Source organism: Anguilla rostrata, chromosome 6 (genome assembly GCF_018555375.3).
Source record: "Anguilla rostrata isolate EN2019 chromosome 6, ASM1855537v3, whole genome shotgun sequence".
Lineage (NCBI taxonomy): Eukaryota > Metazoa > Chordata > Actinopteri > Anguilliformes > Anguillidae > Anguilla > Anguilla rostrata.
Genome location: NC_057938.1, coordinates 45,401,528 through 45,428,953, shown reverse-complemented (window position 1 = coordinate 45,428,953; position 27,426 = coordinate 45,401,528). Strand labels below are relative to the sequence as shown.

At 41.1% G+C, this 27,426-nt stretch overlaps 1 protein-coding gene across 1 annotated transcript in view; it reads right to left on the bottom strand.

The window, feature by feature from the left end:
• Window positions 1-9,734, bottom strand: part of LOC135257352 (heparan sulfate glucosamine 3-O-sulfotransferase 5) — a 52,003-nt gene extending 42,269 nt beyond the window's left edge. Inside the window, exon 1 of the mRNA XM_064339986.1 lies at window positions 8,856-9,734. The gene's annotated coding sequence lies outside the window, so the exon portion shown is untranslated. The remainder of the gene's footprint in view (window positions 1-8,855) is intronic.
• Between the last annotated feature and the right edge of the window lie 17,692 nt (window positions 9,735-27,426).

Genomic DNA, 27,426 nt, shown 5'->3' with positions numbered 1-27,426 from the left:
AAGTCTCAGAAGCATACTAGCTAGTCTAGCAATTAATTCATATGAAAAAAACGGGGGTGGCCTGTCTCCCTGTCTCCCCCCAAACCTACGTGTACGGTCACAGTCAATGCAGAACGGTTTTGTAATGCAGAGCCGAGCCGAGCCAACAGCGAGAGACAAATAAACGTGAGCAATGCAAATTAAAAAGGGATGTACTCTCCCCATTAATTTCTGTAAATGATTATCCTGTCAGTTTCACACCAGTGTTTTATTTCAGCAGTTTCCTAAAACCATTAATCTCCCTTAGCAAGGCAAACTGATAAAAAATGAGAACTATAAGCTTGTTTGCTTCGTTCAGGTCGCGTAGCCCCCCCCCCCCCCCCCAATACTTATCTGTGTGCAGGCAATCTCTAATTATGTTCTGCCTCTTGTTTTTTCTTTATTTTAAGTGTGTCTGTTAAACCTTAATTACAAGGGCCATCTCTTTGAAAAAGGGAGGTAATTGAATACGGTTCGGGTCATCGCATTTAATAGTATGACTCATCATTAACACTCTTCTATAGAGATCAATACGACGTAAGTGCAAGGAATACTCTAAAACAAAGCACAACCAACAACTAAGTGCTGCATCAGATAAATGTCGCCAATAACTCACATTAGGCAGGGAAGAGAGCATTTTTCTCAGTACGAGGCTGGCTCAGATTACTCTTAATCGGCAACGCTGGAGCCAGACGGACCGACAGCCAGCATTCCAGGCCCAAACTGGACCCGGTCCAGGAGAAGAGGGCACGACTTGTTAAACAAAGGTCGCCATTTTGGGACAATATTCTCTTATTTCTCCGAGGCACTGGCAGCCAGATGCACACCGGGCCGCACAGGGACAAATATTTGGCCAAAACCTTGGGGACTGAACAGAGAAGAGCTGGACTGATCTAATCAACTCAGCCATCGCCGATGCCCAGCTGTAACTCGGATACCCAACACCTTAAGGTGCTCGCTTCAATTTAGAAATCCGAAATTTGATAGCAGTTATCTTTCCAATGTGGGATTCTGAAAAGTCACCCAATCTACAGTCACTTGCAGAATATCTTGCAGATTTGCTCATATTTAGAAACAGGACAAATGCAACTATTCCAATCCCTGGGATTGGCTAAACAATAGGGACCACCCTATTCTCCGGACGCTAGTCACTATCTCACACATCCACCAGCCATCAGTGGCGTAGCTTGAACCAGTAAAAAGTAATTTATAATTTAACAATGTGCGGGAAACATATGGCGCTTTCTGTCACCTTGCAAATCACCAGCCACTACCTCTCTGAGAATATCCTCTATAAGTAGCATTAAGCTGAAGGTTGCCAAGTGGAGACAGAACTAAGCCGGCATACTGTAGCACGGCCAGACCAACCCAAGCATTTTCCTCTCATTGTTTCCATCCCTGGGTGCATAGCATTTAGAATGTCCTAAATCAGATCCGTACAATAGTGTACTTGCAGCATTCCAGCCAGTAACCTGCAGGGTGAATGCACGGTACTGTTGGATACCCGTTGCCATGGTAACACTCCCAGCTCCGCCTATAAACTGCTAATTGATAGCAGCAAAGAATTAATCTCATTCTTGCCATAGCTTTTTGTCAGACTGGGTTCACATTTTCTTCCCTCATACTGGCAAGCAGATATCCCGCGAGTAAAGTCCACAGCTTTATTCGTTTTTGTTCTTTATAGGCTGTGTAGCTGTGAGGGAAAACATCTTGGCAAGTCTTGCAAAATAGTAATTTTAAGAAATCATAAATGAAATGGTAATAATAAGAAATCCTTGCATTTATATAACCCTGTTCTCACACTGAAAGCGCTTTACAGTGATGGGGGGGAGACTCACCTCAATCACCACCAATGTTTAGCATCAACCTGGGTGGTGCATGGCAGCCATTTTGTACCAGAATGCTCACCACACATCAGCTGGTGGAGAGGGACAGAACAATTTTTTTCGCTAATTCAATCGGGGGATTATTAGGTGGCAGGTTGAGAGAGCCTGGTTGGGAATTTGGCCAGGACACTAGGGAAGCTCCTACTCTCTGCCATGGGTGTCATGGGATCTTTAATGACCACAGAGAGTCAGGACCTGCTCTCATCTGAAAGATGGCAACTCCTACAGCACAGTGTCCTCATCACTGCACTCGCCGTTTATTTGACCACAAGAGAAGTTAACCCCCTACTTGCCTACCAACACAACTCCCAGCAGCAACTTTGTTTTCCCAGGTCTCCCGTCCAAGTACTAACAGAGCCAACAATTGCTTATCTTCAGCTATTCAGCAGGAGCAGGGTGCATGGCGGTATGGATGCGAGCAAGATGGTGCATTCATTTCCCTAAATCTTCCTAACCAATAAACTACAACAGATTGATCTCCCCAAATACTCTTATCCGCTAAATGTTTTCTCTATCAGGCAATTAGATTTTCACAGGAAAAATTCTATGAATTGCCATGCGTGCTACACAGAGATCAAGGATCGAATTGGGAATTTTTAAAATGCATTTCATCAACATGCAAACAGTGAGAAATGGCCGCCTTCAAAAGCCTTTTTCCCCCTCATTCCAAAAGCCCAGGGGGGAAGGTGCTCTACAATTGATGAACCTGACTCTCGTTTAGTTATGCCTGCCATTACTCTGCACAGCAGTCAGGGAAAATGACTTAAGTAAATCAGCTTTTCTGTTGAAAATATAATTAGAAATGATTTTTGTATTTAGTACCGTGGCATTATGTCCGAGCACATCAATAACGCCTCAGCAGTTTATCTTTTTTATAGTCAGTTTCAGCAGGCTGTGTGTGAAGACTGAAAACACACAGCCCCGACGTGGCATTCTCTTTCTCTCTCTCTCTTTCTCTCTCCCTCTCCCTCTCCCTCTCTCTCCACTCCAGCCCTCTCCACTCTATCGCTCTCCAGCTCTCTGAGGTAATGAATGTCGGCAGTGATACAGAGCAGACAACAAACAGACACTGGTCCGATCATCATTTCTGTCAACAAAGGGTCAGCCTGGCCACCAGCACACTAAACAGTGTGCTTAGCAGAAGAAAAGAGAACAGCCAGAATTGGGTTTTTATCAAGTGATTTACAATAACAAGAAAATAACTCCCAGGCCATTTTTTCGGGCAATCAGACTGACAGACAGCCAAAACCTCCCAGTCTTTCACTATTTGAAACATTTTCTTTCTAAATCAGCGAGAAACAGCAGGATGTTTGGGTGTAAGCTAGGATAACCAAAATAATACCGAAACATCCAAAGAGTAAGCTTCTAGGCCAACAAGATAGCAAAGGCAAAACGGCCTAGCCAATGACATAGCCCATCCATTAAATTTATAACACTGGGAGCTTAATATCATTTTTTATTTTCTTTTTATTATTACCAATGAATGCTAGGATAACCAATAGCTACACAGCAGAAAGATTCTCATGTCTGAGTGGGCAGTTTACAATCTCTGCAGGCAAGGTAACTCGTTGTAGTTTGCCCCTAAAATCCCCCTGCATCCTATAAATGTATAGTATAATATAATGAATCACTGAGATGGCTGGTGGGCTGTTTAAGTGAAAGCACTGTAGGTTACTCCAGGAATGCTCTCAGGAACAAGTTCATTTATATTGTATTTTACAGAGCAATTTAATGCACTGCCCTATTATTCGGACTAGAATGAGAAAGCAGGCCTCGTTTTTTCTAATGACTTTGACCCAATTTAGGCCTTCGGCACATGGATACTTTACTTGTATTTAGCAGATACTTTTATCCCAAGCAACTTGCCATGCAAACACAAGTCTGTGATATATCCTGGAAACATGGTGGGCTTCTGCTAATAACGATGAAGAAACCATTTTCATTCAGAAGTCACCAAATACACCATCCAATATAAACCCATAATGAGGAACCAAGTCAATCGCACAAACCGTTCAATAGGCATTGATTATTCATGATCAGCTTATCCAGCACATATTTCTTGCAAAACAGAGGCATTATACTATAGATCAAGACTTTCACTGAACTTTCAATCACCTGGAAGAATGTTGTTCAGGCTCTAACTTAGAGTAGTTATATTACAACTTTACAAACGTCATTTTAGCAACCTTGATATTAATAATCAAACAGAAAGGTCTGCTTTTAGTTTTTAGTCTGTGCAGTCTTACAAAAGAAGATTTGATCTGCTTGCAGATTATCTTCTGAATTATTCATGTACAAATCTGTAAACATATTTTGAGTTAGCACCTAGCGAGGGGCATCGGTGGTTTCTTCCCCCAAAACGTAGTTCCACTTCCTTCTCCAGTTTACATGCAATAGTAAATCCATTTTATATACTGTATGAGAGATAGACACTCCACTTGGTATGCTTCCCAGCGCATTTCAGTACCGCAGTTCAGAAACATGAGTGAGAATGTCTGCTACAGAAGGTAACATCACCCTCCAGAGCCTAAGAATGTGTGATGTATGTATGATTAATTCCTTATGTGGTAGACCTTGGTGTCTTGACCACAGCAAGGTAATCATATTTCTTGTTGTGCCTTACAAACATGGTTCAAAACCTAAATCAGACACATTCTGTGCTTTGAGAATAGAAAAAAAGGTTCTCTTGTGATAATAAGCACATGACTGTCTCTAGCCAGCTGTAGGCTTTTATTACTGTTTAGCGTCATGCTCTGTCACATCTTAATTACCGCTCTGCAACCAGGACCCCGTTCTTGTAACTCTTATGACATTGCTTGGTGTGTTGGTCCTGAAAGTTGCTCTGGACATATTCTATCAGGTGATGCTGACGATTATTAATATTGACTTTTTTTGTAGTAGTAGTAGCAGTAGTAGTGACAGACTTGTTTACACTGAAAGGCCCACGCATGATTCATACTTACCAACAAATACATAATGCTACTTTTGTGTGAGTAAGGCTGACCCAGCATCTGAGCTCAGAACCGTGTGTCTGCAGGCCTGCCAGATGGGATGACTCACTCATTCTTCAGAATAAGCCCATAATGGATGCAGCACCATTCAGGATACATACCCTCCATGCAAGCTATTGTAATATTCCCCTGTTCTTTATCATCAAATGCTGCTACCACAGGCAAGGATTAAAGCACTGGACGGAAGGAACACTTAGCTTACATTTGAGAAGAAGGAAAAGAAATGGAAGCTAAGCCATATACGTGCATTCCACAAAAAATCACTAAGAATGGGACACTGTTTTCCATTCACTTGCAAAGAACCATCTTTATCTTGCTATTTGTTCTCCCGTTTTAAGGAGATGAGCACCAAGCTTATGTGTTAGAATCCAGAGACACAGAATCAAACTACCAATCATAAAACACTCTGATAGTCTCATGGGCCAACTTATTATGCCATCAGACCAAGATGCTATTTATAATGTGCAATAAATGTGCAATAAAATGTTAAATGTATTGCTTTAGGTTCTTTTTCACTTGTCATGAGCGAAATCTACTGAAATTATTTCCAGGAAGGATAACAGAAGGTACTTGAGTCGACACAAGAGGAAGCCAATGTCTGCAGAACAAGAAAAACAGCTCATCGGTCCGTGAAGAATGATCACGGTCACCTTCGCAATACATCACAGGCGACAGGCAGATTACTTAGATATGGATGTCAGCCGAGAGGACTGACACTTTTCTGAGTAAAGAGCCCGTACATCCAGCACTAGAGAACATATCCTTGCCCTGTGTGCAGAGTAAGCAAGCAATTAGCTAAGAGTTGAGTTTATTACTCCAGCTGGTCTGTTCACCCTTCAAGTGTTGTTTGCAACAGGCAGAAAGTTTACTACAGATAAGCGTCATTCAGGATTGACTGCAAACACCTTCTTTTTGAATACATGTCACCGGAGGGCTGTGCATTAACACTTTGGTTTTGGAAATGTTGTTGGTGGTTAATTTCTCCTGTTCAAACACCCAGCAATGATGCAGACAATGACAACACTGTGATAATGCGGACAATCTCTGATATGACATTTCTCAAATACAATATTCCAACACAAAGTTTACTTCATTTAAGCTGTACAGGCTTTCAAAAGATGAAACAAACATCTTAACAAAAGCTGTTATATCGTCATAAGTGTTATGATGAAAATTGATCATAGCACAAAGCAGAGGAACACTCACTGGCTAAATGCTAAGTACATATCAGTCAACACAGTCTAGATAATTGATGTTCCTTGCAGAAACACAAATAATTAATGCTCATTTTTAAATTGTGTGTTAAACATGAAAAATTATTGCCCACTACAACAGTAAAAATTTGTCCTTAAACTGCACACCAGGGCAAACCAATAGCAACTCAAAATCTTTAAGTGCTAGACGATGGCAAAAGACAAAGCCGCTGTTTTTTTTCTTTCCTGAATTATAAGATCAACTGCGAGTTTTTGAACTGTGATGAGCAGGTCAAGGCCCTAATTTGCTCCCAATCCAGGTTTCAGATGGTGTGAAGTTCCGATGTACAGATTTTATTTTCTTCTTCTTTTCTCAAGAGTTTTGCAGTGCCTGGCACCCCTGCCATGGCTCGGCTGCCTTCCTCAGGGCATTCCATTTTACACTCTGTCCCCAAAGGTCAGCCCACACTGCCATGCTTCCAGAACTTTCTTTTGACCACGGTGCAGCCTACCCCACAGTGTCATCACGACTAATAGAACACCACGGGACTTAGCTTTTTTGCTTGGTACGTCGCTATCATATAAAACGATGACATTTACCACCACTGCTGTTAACCTATGGAATTAGACCATCGACAAAATACCAACTTCCTGTTTAACCCCCAGTCCCGTTGTGGAGAGCTATGGTGATGGTGTGGGAGTAGGGCTTCGTTCCTATCTATAATTAATCACATGAAAGCTAGGATTGAGCTTGCCCAAGTTTTACACAGGCGACATGGGGCGGCTCTTTAGTGAAATCTAGTGGTGGAAAGGGAGGGCGAGGAGGCAGAGAGAGAGAGAGAGTTTCCAGATGTCTCTGTCTGTTTTTCAGCCTAAATCATTCAGTGCAGTCTACTGCCATGTGTAGGTTTGACTAATCTGCATAATTCCAACATTTATCATTATTTCAGCATTGATCGACATTTTATTTATTTATTTTTGGGGGTTTAATAAATGAGGTTAGGGACTCACTAATTACAAAAACTCTTATTAGAAAGTAAATTCAGAGTAATGGTGACAGCTGGATGCTCACTACAAATCGCATTTGTAGAAAGTAATGAAAGTAAATGATCTCTCTTACAAACACGCGCGCGCGCGCGCACACACACAAACACATACACATCATTCGGTAGTTTGACACAAACCTGCTTGTATATGTTTCATGGTACGTTTTGTTTGCTTTAATTGAACCTTTAATTGAATTTAATTTTTAATGTTCTAAAGCAACACAAGCGAAAAGATCACATCACATCGTCAAACTAAAACAAAACCCAAATCTTGTTATGCCCGATATCGAATCTGAATAACAACAGTTACTCCAAAAAATAATCCCTGCTCACAGCATTCCTTCAAACAATACAAAGACATGTCCTTTACACAAAGCGACCACTCCTCTTGTCCTCTGGATCATGTTATATACCCACTCCCATTAAAACATCGTGTTAAAGATCATCGCATGCCTTAAAGTGAAACAACTCACTTTGCAGCGGAGTGACACGAACAGAATACTGAACGATACAGCGCCCCGCTTTAAACATCAAAGATATTCTAAAAGATGTCAGGGATCCTTGTGATTCTATTGATTTTTCTTTAGCACGGATGAAGATAAATACTGCGAAAAACAGCTGGATCTTCGTGCAGCTGCTCACCCGCAGCGCGTCCAGAGAACTTGAACAAAACATGAACAAACGATTCTGGTCGGAAACTGTAGGAAAGACAGCAAAGCTAGTTTCGATCTTTATCCGTTATCAGCAATATTTCGTACATTTATTTAATAGATTATGTTGCCGATTCACGAAAGCTCGTGAACAATGCACATTATTATTATTATTATTATTATTATTATTATTATTATTATTATTATTATTATTATTATTACTAGGCTATTACTATTATATTTGTTGTTGTTGTTGTTGTGATTAGGCTACTTGCTGTAGTTTAATTTTCTATTAAGCATATACACTAGGCTATAAAGAAATGGGACTTAAAAATTGTTTCCCATTTGTTATTTATTTCCCTTGTAATTCAGCTGTAAACTGCTGAATTGTACAAGCTTCATGTGAAACACTCGGGTAGCCTACACTGAATCCGACACATATCTGTAATTGCTGCAAATTGGCTGAAAATAGCACGCAGCTGCAACTGGTTTGCTTATTTCAACCCCTCTAGATATCATGACATTTAAAATCTTGACGGGAAATGCAAATAAACCTACATTAATCCATATCCTGAAAAAGAACAAAACTAGATAGGCTGTCCTACGCAGGAGAAATGTTTAGTGATATTGTATATGAGTTAATGTGTTGTGTGCCTCTTTTCCTATCACGAGAAGATTGTTCTCCCCTTTTAGATTTCTGGCCATTAAGAATGCGATCTCAATAAAGAAATGTGACTTTAGGAGAAAAAAGAAGTGGATTTAAATTTGAGTGGAATATATCTACTTTAAAATGTCCTGAACAGACATTAAGTTATGACTGCTGATGGACAGAAATACTGAGCATAATACACACGCATACACACAGTTACATAACGTACTTATACCTAACTTCAAAACATAGGCTACTCCTATATCCAGATGAATAACAGCCTTGTCATTCAGAACTCTCAAATGCCCCTTATAGGTTGCAGTTAATCACCGTCATTCCGTAGTCCTCTGCGACACTGTGTCAAGAAATAGATAGCTACTGAAAAGAAAAATTAAATCTTACCAGTTCGGCATCCTCCACGGGACACGGATATCCTCTCACCGACGAAATGCGCAAAATAAATGCGGGATACAGCAGGTCAGTAAGCTTTCCCCCATATCCTCGTGCGGACTGTCACCAGGTGTTTCTCTCACACTCAAACGCACACAGACGCGCAGTAACCAACGTACGCGCCAGCATTACAACTCGCTCCACTGTATTTTACTAAGATGTTTCTTTTTTCAAACTCTCACCGCCAAAAGAATGTCCTCCTTTTTTCGTCCAGCACGCACCCACACTTCTGCTACTCCACCAAGACAGGTATTCTACTGCGATAGTGGTGGAAGCTGCCTGCGAAGCTGTCGCATCACGTGCATCTCTGAGGGAGAATGGTGGCAAAGGTGAGGATAAAACTGCTGTCCTGGGAATTTGTTCGTCGGTTGTACCCGTCGCATTGCTTTCTTTGGAATCTGTTGGAATAACAGTGATGCGACCACATACTCTATCAACTGGGCATACTCTCATAAACGGTCAGATAGACTCTTATGCACGGGCATAGAAGACTACGGTCAGACCAGTCAGGCGACTGATGTTGAGTGCTGGGCGTGTTTCTTGGAAGGGGGCGCGCGGGAACAGCAACGTCGTACACAAATGGTAGTGACACAAATACAAGGACGGTTAATTACACTGATCGAAATCGTGGGTCTTAGCAAGTTGTTTGTCATACAACGTCTTGCCCCCTCACAGAACGGTTCAGGACACAAACTACTGTAGCACAATAAAACTATGACATCTTAAGTTTGAGAAATGCTGTAAGCTCTTTGTACTGCACATATGCGCCACATTTTCTAAATGATAGCGAAACCATAAAAACACTCTTACGACCGTACCGTGCCAACACTTTGGGAGCATTTGACCCTCTGTCACTTGGGAACATAACAATAACACCTGAAAATTGCTAAAAACATTACATATCGACTTTTTCTTCAATATGCACTATATTGGGATTAATGAACAGCATTATGGCCGATGGTCAGAAAAGCAAAAATCCTTTCCTGGTGTCACAAACACATTGCCAGCCATTGTCTTTACCCTCGCCCATCTGCTTTATCTTAAGAGGGCATGTGGGTTTCTGTGAGTAGGCAAAGAGAGTCTAGTTGGTAATTTGTCAACTCATGTGAAATTAAAACTTGTATTTCCAAAGACAAAGCTCAGTTTATCAGGTCTTATTATAACACCAATTAGCTGATATTTAGAGAAAGCTGTATAGTATGATTTGGCTCTGTGCACATGATTAAATATAAATGTACTGGTGGAAAGATCAAATAACAAGGTATGTTTGTCAAATAGCAGCATATCAAGTAATTAGCATGTGGGCAGGAGATATCAAATTTATTTGTGGGATACTGATAGCTTGGTTTCTCTGTTGATACTCTGGGCTGTAACAGCTATCAGAAGAAGTGTGGATCTTCCTGTGGCCTTCACAGCTGCCAGATGGTACTGTGCTAGAACTTTCAATTATTCAGTCATCCTGAGAACAGATTGAATCTGTCAAGCGAGAGGCAACTTGGCTGGCTTCTTCCTGTGCACGAGAAGCCTGTGCAATCTCAACTAGAAATTGTTTTTGATGGGGATAAATTAGTCTAGAACTAAATTAGACAAATAGATGTAATGTCCTCAAGTTTTACTTTTCATTGGCTACCCTGTTTTGCTTCTTTTTTGGTATTTGTTTGATGTTAAACAATGGAACTTAGCTGACAGTATCTGCCTGTTTTCCTCAAAACACTTGTTGGCTTTAATTGATTCATATCATAGTATTTTGAGTACCATCATGAGACATGTTCTTCTTATCACTTTAATTGCTGGTCATTGCTGTTTGTTCCATTTCTTGATGCATCATACAAAAGTCAGAACATGTCAAATGCAATTATGGAAATGACTTCACGTTGGGCAAGAATGTGTAAAATACTATTAAACAAAACATCATGTACTCCTGCAGGCATTTAATGGGCTACAATTACCATATGAGCCATTAGCTATATTAGATTGAAATGTTTATTGATCTGGCTGTATGATGACCATATCCATATATTCACAAGAAATCATGTCATATTAATGTTGCCATATTGCCCATTTTGACAAGGTGAATAGAAACAGGTTATATTTACAGTATAATATGACTACCCATCTTTTTGTTTGAAATAACATTTCCCCTAAATTTCTCACATTTCCCCAAACTAAAAAAATGAATCTCTGGTAGCTTGTGCTAATTGGTCTCTCATTCTTCCTTTTTCTCTTTCATAGTAGAGCTCTAAAAGAATAGAAACTATTCTCTTTGGTTCACAATGACTCAATAATTAACTTAAATTAATTACAATTATGATGAAAGATGAATGAATGGTATAATTTTACCAAAGCTGAGTGTCAATCTCTTTTGACAGGGATATGAAGAAACTTTTTAACAGAAGTGAAAATCCGAGCTACATTTTCTCTTTGTCACTGTGCGATTTTGAATCTTTTTTTATTAGAATGAAACACTTCTCTGGCATTGATGTTGTTCTGATTTTTACACTTTTGCCTGTGATGGTGTAATCCCGGAAGTGTTGTAGTAATCCAATTTAGGTTGCTAACGGTGATGGCTGTGTGTTGTCTTGGCTTTCAAACTCAAGCATTTTTTTTTTTTAATCTTAAGAGAGAGTCATCTAAGTGGGGCGATTACACATCTTGAATTACGAGGTAATCAGACCACAGGCTGCACTTGATATTCATATAAGTGGATATTAAACGGGGCATTTCTGAATGCACCTAAAAGTCCTTCAGAGCTTAAGCCCTATTATCTTAATGGCATGGGGACACTGCCTGAAGTGGGTGTCACAAGGCATCTTTGGACCGGCTCCATGCCTGTAGGATTTATATCACATGAACAGCACTTTAGTTCTTCTGAAACCCATATGGATCTGGAAGTCAGCGACTGGGCATTCTTCATACTTTCACTCCTTAATACCAGAGAACGCTACTGTACAAATGCAAAGTTCCGATGTGGACACAGTAGCATGAAGCGGACACAGAGGCATGTGCATGTTTCCAGGGAAACTAATGAGGGAAGATGCTGCATCTTTTGTGTACAGGAACAGTATCAGCATGTAGGCACCTGTCTGTGCTGCATGTATATAGTCGCGCGCACGCCGACTCCACAATTCAGCGAGGACGGTGCCTGTGGTTGATCCCGCCGCAGAAGGAGACTTTCTGTGTAAATATTCATGAGTAGCTGTCATCCCTCCTCTTCTGGAGGAGGCCCTGTCAGACCATTGATTTTTTTTTTTCTTGCTCGCAGCATATCCAGGCTGACTGGCTCGGCGATAACCATGGCGACCCGCGGCCCTGTCGGGGGGCACCCTTCCTCACACATACCCCGTCATCCCCCTGGCCTGCCCCAACGTCAAACCCATCTGCTGCCCCACAGTCCTTCTGAGAGTCTGTTTCAGCGGTGGGCGATGGGACAGGGGCCAACACGGTGGTTATTTTAAACAAATATACTGAATGATACTCTCCAAGAATTCTGTGATTATGTCTGGCATATTTGCACGGTTGGAACAGTAGCCCAGTATGGACTCTGCATTGTGTATCTCAAGTGCAGCAAATGGATGCCACCTAAGCAACATGAACACACACACGTGTATCATGTCTTTTTTCATACGTACATCGGGAGGTGGTGGTTGGAAAGAATTTGATTTCCTATTCGTGAAAGGCCTCTTAGAGGATGAAATCAGCCAGAGACGGCACTGTGTTTTCCTTAAAAGGCTGCAGTGGGGCTGGACTGCCGGCTATTCAATTTGATTACGCCCTCGTTCGTTCTCTACCTCAGAGTACAGGGTATGCGCGCTTCACGTCTGCAGCACCATGAGATGGGCTCGAACAACTGAGGAGGTCATTTCGGACAATGAACGGTGCAGTCAAAGGTTTTTTTTTTCTTTTTTGTAAAATTTGCCATTACATTCTTTTGACTCGCCAGAATTCCGAGTGATTATTGTCATTGATGTTGCTGCATGTTTAATAACATTGGAGTCTTATTAAAATCAATGTATTTAAGGCCTCGTGAGCTAGGCTTTACATTCTTGGTTCTGAGGTGTGACTTCTGTCCACAAAAAGAATGACGGTGGAGTGCATCCTGTGATTTGTATGAGGCCAGTATTGCCACTGAGTTGTTTACGTACTTTAATTAAAAAAAATATTGTGTTAAGTAATTAGAATTTAGATTCAGATTACTTAATCAACACATGATTCATTCTAAAATGCATTGCCATTATTGAATGTGCCCTGAGCGAAAGGTCACATTTGAAGCCGTAACAATGTTGCAGTATTACGGTATGTAGCCTCCAAAGACGCTACTGGTGATCATTTTGTGCTGTTAAACCATTTCTTTGTCATTCCTGTTTTTAATCATGGTGAATTAATTAATTAGTCAAAGAATCTCAATATCGCATCAGTTTATTATCAGGGTTAAGACAAGAGTTTGGGAAAGGCAGTGAAAAAAGTTCAGCATTTATTCCTACATAGAATTTTAATGAAACATTGCATAGGCTGAGCCTGACCATGGTGCGATTTTGAGTTTTTGAGAAAAATAAAGAGCACCTGCACACCAGCAATTGCTCCCTTTGTGGTTTATTCACAGTGCAACGTTTCGACCCCAGAGGTCTTTGTCAGGCACACAATCGCGTTTATTAACGTCTGAATGCTATTAAGTTCATCGTGCTCACGGTGTTAATGTATGCACACGTGTGTGTCTCTGTTCCTGTCTGCGTCTAAATATACTCCATGCTTCCTTCATGTGATCGTGTGCCTGACAAAGACGTCTGGGGTCGAAACGTTGCACTGTGAATAAATCACAAGGGAGCATTTGCTGGTGTTTTTTCTTTTTTCTTTGTCCCATTCTCAGTTGGGTGTGCGTATGCTATGTTCTTTTCCTGATTTAGAGTTTAAACGCAGTAATATTCGAGGTCCTTACCCCTTTGGGATCACTGAGAAGTCACTTTATACATGAGGACATATGGGTTATGAAATAATCAATGTGTGTGCGTATGAAGTAAATATGAAAAAGTTAATTTAAGCGGTGAAAAATACAGAGCGCACTCATCTCACCTCAAAGTCATTGTACTCACCTTCCTGTGATATTTCAGACTTCCTGTAATATTCCTCCCATGGCTCGGTGACATGCCCCAACACAAATTACCGTAATTATACTTCACAGTGACAAGTGCAAAATTACTCATGATTTTTCCGAATGACCACCCAACCATTATGCATCTCTTAATGTACAATGTGCAAATGAAACACAAAAAATAATTTGCGATATCAACTCCGCCCTCATTTGAGGTCACAGTAACCCGCAGCAAAACATGAGTCTAAATTAATTATATTTAAGAGTGCAACGAATTATAAACAAAATAGTTTTCTGGCAAACTACTGTGATGCCAGGGGATAACTCACATCAAACCGCTGAAACATTGAGCACACTTAAACACTTTTACCCACAGTCCCTTTGTCCCAGAATGTCTGCCCTCTAGCAACTTGAATCATATATATTTTTTTAAATACTGACCGTTAAACTTTAAAGCTTTTTTTAGTGCTTTGACAATGGTTACATGAAATATGCAGGTTCCTAACAGTCTTCCTTTGATTAAGCGTTCATTAGGGGGGGTATGAAAGACGGCTTAAAAACAAATAAAATCCTGTGCTGTGCTGTGCTGTGCTGTGCTGTGCTGCTCTGGTGTGCGAGGTGGGGTTTGGTCTCTGAGGCTGAATCAAACTGGTGTAACTCCATTTCATTCCAACAGAGGGAGTTCAGCATTTCAGCAATGTGAACAAGCAAATGTACCAATCTCAGTGCTTGCATATTAATGAGATATTAATAAGAGATAACTCCTCCTCCCAGTTTGGGGCAGCATAGACTTTTAGGCCAATAGGACAATAATTATCTCCCTAGAATTAGATGTATGGCTAGACATGTTAATGATTCACGCATTGTAGCTTAAACACCAGTTTCAACACCACCACAACTATTTTGCTACCAGCTAGATAGCGTCAAGCCACGTTATTACTTTGCATTGATTACAACATTCACTACATAACTGGTCACACCGTGTAACTCTTTATAGTTGAATTAATTCAAGTATGGTTGTCTTGCCAGTGCAGACATACAATGCAGTTTTATAACTGCAATATTAGGCGATTGCACAAGAACAAATCGTCCGAGAAAAGGTAGCTGTCAAAAAACACTGCCGAGACTGATGCGTCTCCACGTTGAGCACCCGTACAATACAAAATGCCTTAGCTGTTCTGCTGTAGCTGATTTGAAACACTCCAGGGTGCACTGGAATCCAACATTATACAGTAGATCAAATACTCATCTGTGGCCTCTGACCCATAATTTCTGCAAGCTAGTGGGGATGGGTGTGGGGGGTGGGTGAGCGTGTAGCCACATCTATTCTTTTATCCCCCCCACCCCCCACCCCCTCTGCAGTAGGTCAATGGCCTCATTGTGTTCCACCAGGCCCCATCATGCGTCTCGACCTCTGATGTACAGGTGTGCATTCGCCGCTGCGTCCTGGAGGCGAGGGGGGGGGGAGGGGGGGGGTGGTGCAGGGGGCTGTTTGCGGAAAAGATGAGAAATGAGAGCCCTCGTCCTCATCCTCGCCGATGCATTCATCCCACGTCCCGCCAGACAGCTCTTAATTGCTTGCGAATGCATTAAAACCTCATCACACGCAGACAGAGCACTGTGACGAGGCTGCACAGGGGTTGCACTGGACTATCGATTAACGGACCCCGCAAAACTTTTTTTTTCCTGTGAATTGATTTTGATAATGCAGATTTTATTCATTATGCCCATGAGTAGCTGTAATGAACAGAAAGGATTTCCATACCTTTATTTTCTCCCTACTGTGTCACCCAGCAATTCCTTTCAATAGGGAACTGAAGGCTGTTTTCAGACATGGCGTCAAATTCCAAAAGTAAACTTTGCGAACTTCTCTAGCTGGAATGAATAATTGAAAAATGCCTTCTAGTATTTTTCCACAAAAGAAATGTGCTTTCCATCAGCACCGTTCTTGGTGGTGATTCTGTGGAGTGACAGTATGATTAATGGAGGTGGCAGCTAGATTCATAAAAAGTTGTATTTTAATCCATAGAACCGAGCAAGTTAAAGACGTAATTTTCCAAATCCCATCTATATCCCACACCCCGTATCTTTCAGCAGAGGATTTCGGTTCAACGGTTTTAATAACATGCATGGACGAAGAATCTTTCTTTTTCACTTACTGGAATAGTTGCAGAGCTTTTTCCTTCTCCGTCCATGACATTAGCGAGCATTCAATGCCCAATTGCCTCTTTAATGCTTTCCGAAGAAATCAGTTGAAAGTCGGACATGTGTCAAGGTATACGTCTACACTTCCTCACACGCAACCTCTCAATTTTCTATTTAATGCCATCGAAAGTGTTCACAAAAAATAAAGACAGTGTTAGCTGAGTAATGATTTTCCATTTGCTCCTGTACTTGTACCGTGTTATTAGTTAGATCAGTATGGCGGCGAAAATTAATTTTCTTTTCACTTGGAAAGAACATTACCAAGATTAATTTTGCCAAGGAGTGGAGGAAACCGGAGTATTTCAGCAATTTAAGGAGTGAAATCAATTTGTCCCAGTGCGAAAAAAAAGTGGGGTGGAGGTGGGGGGGATGGTGGTTTGGGGGGGGGGGGGGTCATATAAACAAGTAGGAAATTACTCTCTCTGTCTTCTCCTCTAATAGAAAAAGAGCAGCAATTGCTAAGGCCCTTTGTGCTGAAAATAAGACCTCGTTTTATCCTTTGCCCATGAAAAGAGCATGAAATTTGAATTTACCCACTCTATTACCCGTTACTTCTCTTCAACGCCTCGCCGGTGGTGGCAAGGTCAGTTTCTAAAATCAATTTAATACTGGGCATCGCAAAAAATGTAACTGCTTTATGCAGTCCTGGCTATGTAATTACTTGTTTTTGTATTAATAAGAAGTCCTGTATTTTGAGAATAGCTCAATAAGTATACGATATTAACAACACAGAGGATGTATTGCATTGACCTGGCAGTTCGATAATGCTGTAGATTTATTTACTGAAGTGATGACTTGCCACGTACAGTATGGCCATTATTCTGACAGCGACACATTACTCTGTATTGTGGAAATTGGACAGCTGGCTTGAATTAAGTGAATTTTCATCATTAAAAGATCCCCTCTCGGCTGACTGGTCACAGCAAAAACATCTATGTCATGTAAAACATATATGCACAGTGGTGGTTTGATTATTAGATCACAACGTGTGCAGAAATTAATATCCCAGCTGTAACTGAAGCAGATGCTGCCCAAGCCTTCAGTAAATGTTGGTTCTTTCCTCTACGACTATGTTTTCTCACTCCCCCTGCTGTCCACCCTCGGAATTGTCAGTATAATTCCATCTGCCAGACCGAGCACTTAGTGACTCATTGTGGACACTCCGTGATTAATATTCCACCATGTTGTCTTTTTAATTAAATAATATTTCATAATTTTGCTTGGATGATACAGTGACACATACAGACAAGACGCTGTTTTCATTATTTGTATGACTCACCATGCTCATTAAACCAGGTGAGAATTTATACCATTTTAAGGTACAGCATGAATGAAATGGCTTGCCAAGGGCTTTTCATTCAGTATTTTTTTTTTTGTTTCACAGTCTTAAATCTGTATTTTAATCTCAGTTTGGATGGAGATTCAGATCACTTTCTATTTTAGAACTCTATTTTAGTTGGCTGCTGAACAGACCTGGGTCAAATATGTATTTGTTTTGGATTCAAATACTTTTCTATGCTTTACTGATCTTGTCTGGTGTAATGGAACCAATGAAATACTCTCAAAAAGTGCAAACCCCGCCTTCTGGTCATATTGGCAGGCTGAATTACACCAGGCAAGATCAACAGAGCACAGAAAATTATTTGAATCCAAAACAAATACGTATTTGACCCAGGTATGCTGCTGAATAAATGAATAAATGGCATCTGTTAAACCCATAGTGAAGTAAGCTCTGAGAATCACATCGCAGCTCTGACCCTCGTGGTACAAACCTAGCTGGTCCAAAAATTTCCGGGTTACACCCCCTGGAGTCACGATCACCTGTAACAGGATCAAGGCAAAGGGCGGGGTGCCAGTCCCCAGGGCGGGTGGAGATCTGTCCTCTGGAGAGACGTCTGTGATGATGATCGATTGGGGAAAATCCCGGTGACATTCAACTTCATCCCTTAAGGAAGGAGAGAAGGCCGTGGGTGGGTGGGGGTGGGGGGGAGGGTGGGGGGGTCAGCGCTGTCCTTGATCGGGCCAGACACCTGGTGTCCACCGACACCTGAGAGGGAATCAAGACAAATGGCAAGCGGTTCTCTCCATTTTGTCGAGTCGTAAAAGGCCTCTTCTGGCGCCTGATGAAGACTGATCCAGGCCCCGCCTGCACCATCCCTCAAATTTGCTGAAAGAAGACCACCTGTCAGCGTGGGTTTGGGGTGGGGGCGGGGGGGGGGTTATGTCCTTGACCATGGAGCTATTCTGTTTCATGGCCATGCAGATCTCAGTGTCATTCAGGATCCTCTGCTGATTGGGTATGCAAAGATGGTGGGCTGCAGGGTTTTTTTTTTCATTTTGTCACCTCCTATCCCACCTTCCGTGTTGATGGATGACAGTGTCAGCCTGCATGGGTGGTCGGATGGATCAATATGTCGAGAGCTGGGGAAATGTACTGACATGTTTCAGAGTGACCAGGGCTGTCACTGAGATCTCCCACTTCTCCTTGCACTCATACACACCTACACACACACACACACATGCATACACATATATGCACTCATACACACCTACACACACACATGCATACACGTACATGCACTCATACACACACGTATACACACACACACACACACACATGTATATACACACACACACACACACACACATGCATACACACACATATACACACACACACACATGGAATATTGGGAAAAACTCACAAAAAAATGTGAAGGTCTAATGTGATAAGTAATAATCCCCAGTGGAGAAAAGAGACCCACTCATACTCCTTCTTAACACGTCAGAAATCACCTTTTCAGAAAGTACCTGCTAAGAAAAATATGGCTACGATACTCTTTTCTTTTTATCAAGCTTTTTTTTCCTGCTTTCACACATCCTGTTTCATTACTTCTCAATGATTCCCTGTACTGTACTTCATTTGTTAATATAACCCATTTATGACAAAAGGTGCTGACACGTGTTTACTTTTGCTGAAGGATGATGCCTAACGCCTAATGATAATGATATTGTTTTCTGCTTAGAGCAGCTCAAATGTAATTGACAAAGGAAGAGCCGGCACAGACTGCTTAATGTTGCTTAGGAATACATTAACAGATCCTGGCGGAAGACAAAGGGAAGTCACAGAACAATTACATTCTCACACGAAGTCTGTCTTAACATTTAATTAGCAACTTTTGCACTGCCTGTTTGACAGAATAGAATGCCTGCACATCCCTCTTGACCAGTTCCTAAAAACTACATTTTATTCATAAATATCTTTTGTTATACTTCTCATATCTTACTCCTTATTGTGTCAACAATTTATTTTAGACTAATGCAATGAGAGGTGATTATACGCTAAGTAATTATTTATTTGTTTAGCAGACACCTGGAGCAAGGGCAATTTGCATAGCCCACATTTCATATATGATCCATTTACTCAGCTGGATACTTACTGAAAGGATGCAAGTTAAGCACCATCATCAAGGGTAGGATAGGAGTGAGTCTGAGATTCCAACTTCCAATTTTTGGTTTCTAGAACATTCCCAGAACATTTAGAAAGTTATGATATTTTTTTCCGTAAAGGAATATGCCCAGATTCCGGGATAGCCCTCAAGTGTTACCTTTCGGCCATCAGAAACATTTCATAAATGGCCTTTGAATGTTAATCAGTTTACTTATTCAGGTTAAAAAAAAACTTGATTAGTGGATTCCTGATAATGATATCAGGCATGTTTGCAATGTTAAACCAATCTGTTATTTTACTTTCATACAGAATATTCTTAATATGTCTTTGACATGCAAAGAATGTTTGGACGTAGCCAGTTTGAATGAGGAAATTTGCATGGGACATGCTTGGTATATTTTTCTTGGGTTTTTCTAGGTTTATGTCTGTGAACGGAACAGCATGGTTTGTCATAAAGGTACAGGCTAGAGATCTCAGTGCAATAATTCATAACAAAAATATAAAAAGAATAACTTAGAATATAAACTTAAGTATATATCTACGCTTCCCATCTCTCACACTTGATGTGTTTAACATTCACATTTATTGCGGTGGTTTACTGCCTGGCAAATTACCTTCATGCATTTCTCTTACCTGTCTGTCCATTAGATATTAAATAGACTGAACAATGAGGATGATCGCTGGGATTGTGGAATTTTGTTGCAGCCGTTTTTGATTCTACTTCGGGGAGTTTATGAAGGAAGAACTGATCTGAGTGGTTCATCTTCGCAATATTATTTAAAATGTAACAAAATTAGGTGGGGAGGGGGGGGCAGATAGAGGGTGTCCTCTGCTATTATGCAGGTGAATAATTAGGGTCGATGGCTGGCTTGCCTGCCAGGCTTATGGGGTAGCGGAAAATCTGCGGTAGGTGAACTGGATGTAGTCCAAGCAGAGTCACTGGAGATGGAGGAGGTGTTCCAAAGACTTGTATTAGGTTGAGACAACTGAAATTGCCACTGTGTTTGTGGGCAAAGGTTTCTGCTTTTCATCCGTAAAGGTGTCTGAGTGGCTATTTGTAGATCTCAGAACAATGGAAGAGGGGAGTTTTGTTAGATTGCGGTCAGGAAGGGTTCAGCTATGCGATTTAACATTGGAAACTTTTGTCTTTTTATGCAATATATCCTGGGCTTATATGCATTCGTTACCTGAGTGCCACAGATAGGTATTTGAAAGAAGGAGAAAATATGCAGATTATATTTGGTTGGTATAGAATCAGTTTTGCACGAGTATCTTCATACACAGATCTAAGGACACTCTGAATATGAAGTAAATGAATCCTGCTGCTTCAGGAAAGAAGACTTAATGGTAGCATAACAGTGGTCAGACCCGAATTGATGACAATATTTTCCCCCTAGCTTTGGAGGAGTTAAGCACCAGAAGCCACACAGTCAGCTAAATCCCAGGCTGGCCAATAAGTGGTTATTGAGAGAGGAGGAAATATTAAGGATGATTATTAGCAGGCTGTGAATGGGACACCGCGGTTTAAATGAGATCGCTAGCAAATGTACAGTACAGTAAATGTACAGTACATGTTCCAGGAAATTACATTTTCACTGAAAGAGACGTATTATAGTAAGCGCTCTGTAATAGGTGATTTCTAGATGTCTCATTTAAGAAGATGGTGTAGGGGGGGGGGGGGGGGGGGGGTTGAACCAAGAGGTGTTTGTCTCTGGGTTTGCTTTGCACTGCTGAGTGAAAAACCAAAAGACCCAGTAAAATTAATAGTCATATATTGTCTGTGTCTACCTTAGTAATTTATTCATTCATTTTTAGCGGTGATTGCATTTATTTCAATTAGATTTTTTTAATGATCCTCTTCTTGTGACTTATTTTGTAAGTTTCTTCCCCTTTTACACATGTCTGAGACACTTCAGGTGTGATTTAACAGCAGCTCCCCAATCGATTGGTTGATTGATTGATTGAAACTGACACTAAGCATTACTGTCACTTGAATTCAACTCGCTACTGGCTGGTCTGCCAGCATCCGCCATCAGACCCCTGCAGCTCATCCAGAATGCTGCAGCGCGTCTGGTCTACAACCTCCCCAAACATTCCCATGTCACCCCCCTGCTCACTGACCTCCACTGGCTGCCTGTTATGGCTCGCATCAAATTTAAGTCCTTGGTGCTTGCATACCAGGCAGCTAAGGGGTCAGCACCAGGGTACATTCAGAGGATCATCAGACCCTACACACCAGCCAGACCTCTCCGTTCTGCCACCTCTGGACGCTTGGCACCTCCCCCTCTTCGCGTCTGCACTTCCCGCTCCCGTCTGCTGTCTGTCCTGGCCCCTCGCTGGTGGAATGACCTCCCCGTGATGGTCAGAACAGCAGAGAATCTCACCACTTTCAAACGCAGACTGAAGACTCATCTCTTCAGGCTGCACCTCTCCCCACCCCTCCCTAGCCTATAGTTCAGCTCATTGTACCTAGCTAGGATAATTTGATTATGTTAGTGTATCTGGTAGGATTGTTTTTGTATGATTTAGGTGTGATTCCAGTGCTAGTTTGTACTTTGTACTTGGTAGGATTCTTGCTGCTGAACAAGCTTACTCTACAGGGTTGGAGTCCTGATCGATGTGGTCACTTCTGGCACTACGATCCTTACTTCACTCTAGTGTTTCTTTTGCGCCTCTACATCTTGAAACCTATGCACTTGTTGTACGTCGCTCTGGATAAGAGCGTCTGCTAAATGCCTGTAATGTAATAATGTAATGTAATGAATTCTTACAGCCATTTTGACAGATGCATACGACAGGAACATCAACCTGCAATAATGCTTTCTTCCACTGATCTGTAGATTGTATCCAGTTGCACATTTTTTGATAAAATGTGTGTTTAAATAACTGTTAATTTAAATAAAAAAACATGTTACCTGTCAGCTGACTGCCATTAAAATGGGACCTGACGTTTGTATCATAACGAGTGAATATTTTACTGTCAAGTGCATTTGTGGAAAGCCAGTCACAGTCATAATGGGTTGAGGGGTTTTGGTGAAGTCATTTCATCGATGTTCACGCAGCTAATTTAAATCAAGCACAGGAAGAGAAGGAAGAAATGTCTGTTTTGGCCCCCACCCATATTTCAACTTGGGTGAGTTAATGTCATTAGATCTCATTTCCATAACGTCACATGGTTGAGAATGAGTCTAATGGCTGCTTAGACCTTGCTGGACCCCATTGGTGGGAGCTATTCGGCTAATGAATGGATATTCACAGTGATTATATTGTCATAGCTCAGAATAGTGGAAGTTTATGCTCCCTGTGGACCCTGCAGTTTTACAGTGCACCAGGGAATGTCATGTTGCTGAAACTCTTCAAATCCAGCTACTATATTGTAACTGCCCGAATGATTTGTTAATGGATGCTGAATCCAACAGGTTCAGGGAGCTCATTGATATAATATAAACTGGGTAAATGTATATGCTTGACTTGTGTGCTGTTTGTTTTACAAATCTGGTTCCAATAATCTCAAAACTCAAGTCAGAGCTTTCCACTGCAGAAACCCTGCCCATCTTCCAATGAAGAAGTAAAAGTCACCTCTTCAGATTGCACCATGGCTACATGACTCCCTTTAGATATCCTTTCTTTCTTTCTTTCCTATAGGTCTGCGGTATTTCCTTTTGTTCAACCACAAATGGTTGTTTGTTAGATTAACAATACACTTATTGATTATGAACAGATCTCCTGTGCCTTCTTGGTGATACCTAATATTTGTATTGCTGAGACTGACGTTCTCCACTTCTATATGTCGCACCGGAAAAGCAGCTGCTCAGTGATGGTAATGTAAAATATGTTTACTGAATTTTGAAAAATATAAAAAACATAAAACATTGTGTTCAATCAGAGGTTTGACTGTGTAGCAATATATCATTCATGTTCACTGTCAGCCATTAAAGTGGCATGCTAATTAATGAATTTCATCTGAGGTCAAAGGCCTGGCCAAAACAAATTACTTGTGCACTGAATAGCACCAGTCAATAACCCAGCCCTGCTGTCAGGAGCTACTTGCATTTGATTTGTGGAGAGCCACCTGTAGTGGAAAGACATGTAAAAGCAGCTTCATTTTTTTTTCTTGGTGCCTACATCTGATGTAAAGATATAAATAGCCATTAATTAAGCCCTGTGATATTACACCCTGTTGTAACCTTAGAGCTCAAACTTCAAAACTATTTTTGTTCAGAACGTTAGAATTCATGATTTAAAAAGAGTCTCTATCTTTCTGCATTATCAAACAATATTTTTTTAATTCGCTTCGTTTTCATTAATGCACATTTAAAAAAAATCCATGTTTGCATTGTTTACTGAAAAAAGTTTATGTATATTTGGGTTGGGCGTGACCTTTTTATTCCTTCTGCGGTTATGTAACCTGCAGTGATGCGATACTGGCCATTGCTTTATCAGTATTGTCCGTTTAATCTGGCTAAATGTTATTGATGTGGATTTAAGGGTAGAAATTAATTACAAGCATGAGTTGTTTCAGTAACCAGCGCTGTCAGGTTTGGCGCATCACTTTTCCACGCCGGCACCCCCTGTCACTTGTCCCTCAAGAGTTATTGGCTCCTAACAATATTAGAAAGAAATACGGTTAGGAAATTGGTAGCGGGGCAACAGACCGTGACAATCAAGATCCATTTTCTTTCACCGCGGCCTTGTATACAAAGTAGCCGCCGCTGCCGCCGTGGACGTGTGAGGAATGGTGGCAAGAGCCTTGTGCGGCCGGTCCGTTCGCCCTGTCCTTCCCTCCGGATGTGTGCTTCTGTCGATTTATTCGGCCAACAGAACATAAATAAATAAATGAATAATGCTTATTCAATTGACTGCGGGTTGTGATCAGCTGCCTTATACAGTACCTCCCAGCTGCTGTAAAAGTAACGCTGCCAAAGACGTAGCCGGACTTTATTACGGAAAGGGGAGGGTGGGCGAGTTAGAAGCGGCAGAAGCACTGATTGTGCCCGCAGAAGTCAATAATGGGAACGTCTTCGAGGTTGTTTAAGCGCAGTGACAGATGGTTCATCACGCTGTTAGCACTCCGCCACGGCACAACAATCGCAAATAACAACACCCAAAAAAAGTGTGACGGTTTAATAATGACAGTTTTAACCTCAGTGTGAGGTTCCATCCGTCTCTAACCCCATCTCTAATTTAGCGACTCAGAAAAGTTGCCGTGATATCCGTCGGAGCGCGGTGTAAGTTCTTCGCGGAAGTTCTCGGGGCTGTTGTTTAAATCTTCAATCTTCCTAATAGTTCACAACGGAGCATTTTTCAGACCTGAAATGCTTTGCCTTACAGTGATTGCAGAACAATTGGCTTGAGCTTTGGCTTTAGAGTCCTGTCAGATCTTAAGCAAGATTTACAGCGCACAGTGTGCATTAAAGTGATGCCGGAGGTTGTTATCCTGACGATGGCGCCTTGCAATTCACTCTGAAAGAAATAAAGTATACGCGTGTATTTATTTATTTATTTATTTATTGTATGAGGTACATTACATATATAATGACTTGTCCCTGCAGGCACATGAAAATATGTAAAAGTACAGGGTGATTATACCAGAGTCCAAGGAGTGAAATGACACAGTAAGACTTTCTAAAATGTGTCAGTCAGCGAGGCATCACCCTTTATTCATCACTGCGTGATCTCACGCCGAGGGCTTTTTTTAAAACTGCGGTCCCACCTCACACGCTGGCCAAGCGCTCCGGCTGTGAGACCGCAGACTAACCCATGGCTGTACAGATTTAGGAAACATTGAGAAGAAGAAAACCTAATGGAGATTAGAAACTTGAATTCAGACTTTCTTTTTTTCTTACCTGGCAAGATTGTTTTGTTTAATGAAATAGCATTAAATGCCTCGTTTAAAGAAATCTTTATGTAAATCTTAAAGTAATTTTTTCTCACAGGCAGATAATTGTCCTTTTTATGGAAATGGAACTATGCTCAAACGCCACCCTGTGTAAATTATTATCATTGTTGTTTATCATTTTTGGGGGGCACAGTCAGCAATCAAATTGCATGACCGCTGCCTGTGGGGATTTGACCATCGCATTTGGTAATATCTTGTGTTAAGGGATGCTGTTTCCCTTTCAGGTATCCGTGTGTCATTAAGTAAATCACAGCAGCATGAACGTATGGAGATAGCGATGTAATGGCATGGCTGCAGCAAGCTGGGATCGGTAGCTACTGCTGAGAGAAACAGTGCCTTCCTATGCATCATACACTTACATTTACATCATACACATACCACCTACATCTAACAGAAACATTGAAAATTGGCAAAACTAAACATTAAATTAAGAATTCTATTTGGAGCTGTTCGGAGTGAGTCAGTATTAAAAATATCAGACATGTACTGTGTGTGCAATGATCACAGAAAGCAGAGTAATTGTTTGGCAGAGAGTACAGCAATTAATAATCAACTGCATGTGTCCCAATCACTGTTGGCTGATTTGCATCAAAATTTTGGAAACGGCATCATATTTTCTGTCAGCAGTTAATTGCATGCCTCCAAGAACAATTTTGATCTGCAAAGAAATATCTTTCACACCACACTGCTTTTGTATTATGTTTATGTGTGTGGTATGTGTGATTGAGTTTGCCCCATTCCCTGCTATGGCCCATTGAGAAACGTAACTGATCTCTACACCGCATTATGGCACCACTGAGTGTATTGCAGGTTGTGCATAACACCACTACATGCATGCAGCTAATGTAGGTTTACTGTGAATGTGCCCTATAAGGGACATACAGCATGCTGTGTTTATTATGAGGGATTTTGAAGAGGGATGTTTTGTACTACTACTGTAAAATGTAGCGGTACTGTCATGCACAAGCCATTTTACATTTACAACAAATGTATGTAACAGGACAGGTTTAATATATCGAAAAAATGTACATGTAGAAGAGGTTTTGAACTGTGATGCCGAAAGTATCATGAGGGATTGCGATAAATTTCAACCTTATCCGGTGAATGTGAAACTGAATGTTCTGTTTCTGTAAGAGCAAGAATCAGGGTATCCAGTACAGGCATGGACAGGGCACACGATTAACAGAAATTGAAAATCAGGAGACATGCACTACTGACATACACTGTAAACTGTGCACTATAAGGGGGAAATGATCTCACATTAATCCGCTCTTTAATTTTCCAGACAGGAAGGATGAAAGCATGTTGTATCCATTTCAGTTAACATGAACAGACCCTTCCCATTTTTTGGTCAATTAACCTGTGTTGTAAAGATGCATGCTAATTAGAAAATGGGGTGGAGAAATGTCAAGTTTTAATTGGCTCAGGGGGAGGGGGGTCACCATAGACAAGGGATCACATGTTCACAGGTTCTCCCACAAGAGCGTATGGTCGAAATGCCACAACGTGCACACAATTTTCAGACACCTGATCTGACTCTAAGAGCCTGGTAGAGGCACAGCATCGAGTGATGTCATTGATTACCCTTTCAATGACAATATGTGCTCTTCATTATAATGGACCCAAACAGCATCCTTTAGAGTGAAGTGAATATATAATCACTTTTTACAGTAGCCTCTTTGTATATAGCTTGTTATGTTGACTCCTAATATATGACATTCATACCGAGTTCTGTCATCTCCACCACGCACAAAGTGATTCCACAGTAGACTGAGAGAGAGAGAGAGATGTAATTCTATAATGTATATTAAAGTGCATATATCAATGAATTCATGTGATAGCCATTAAATTGGCAAGGAATGCACTGACAAATCAATAGCGGTAG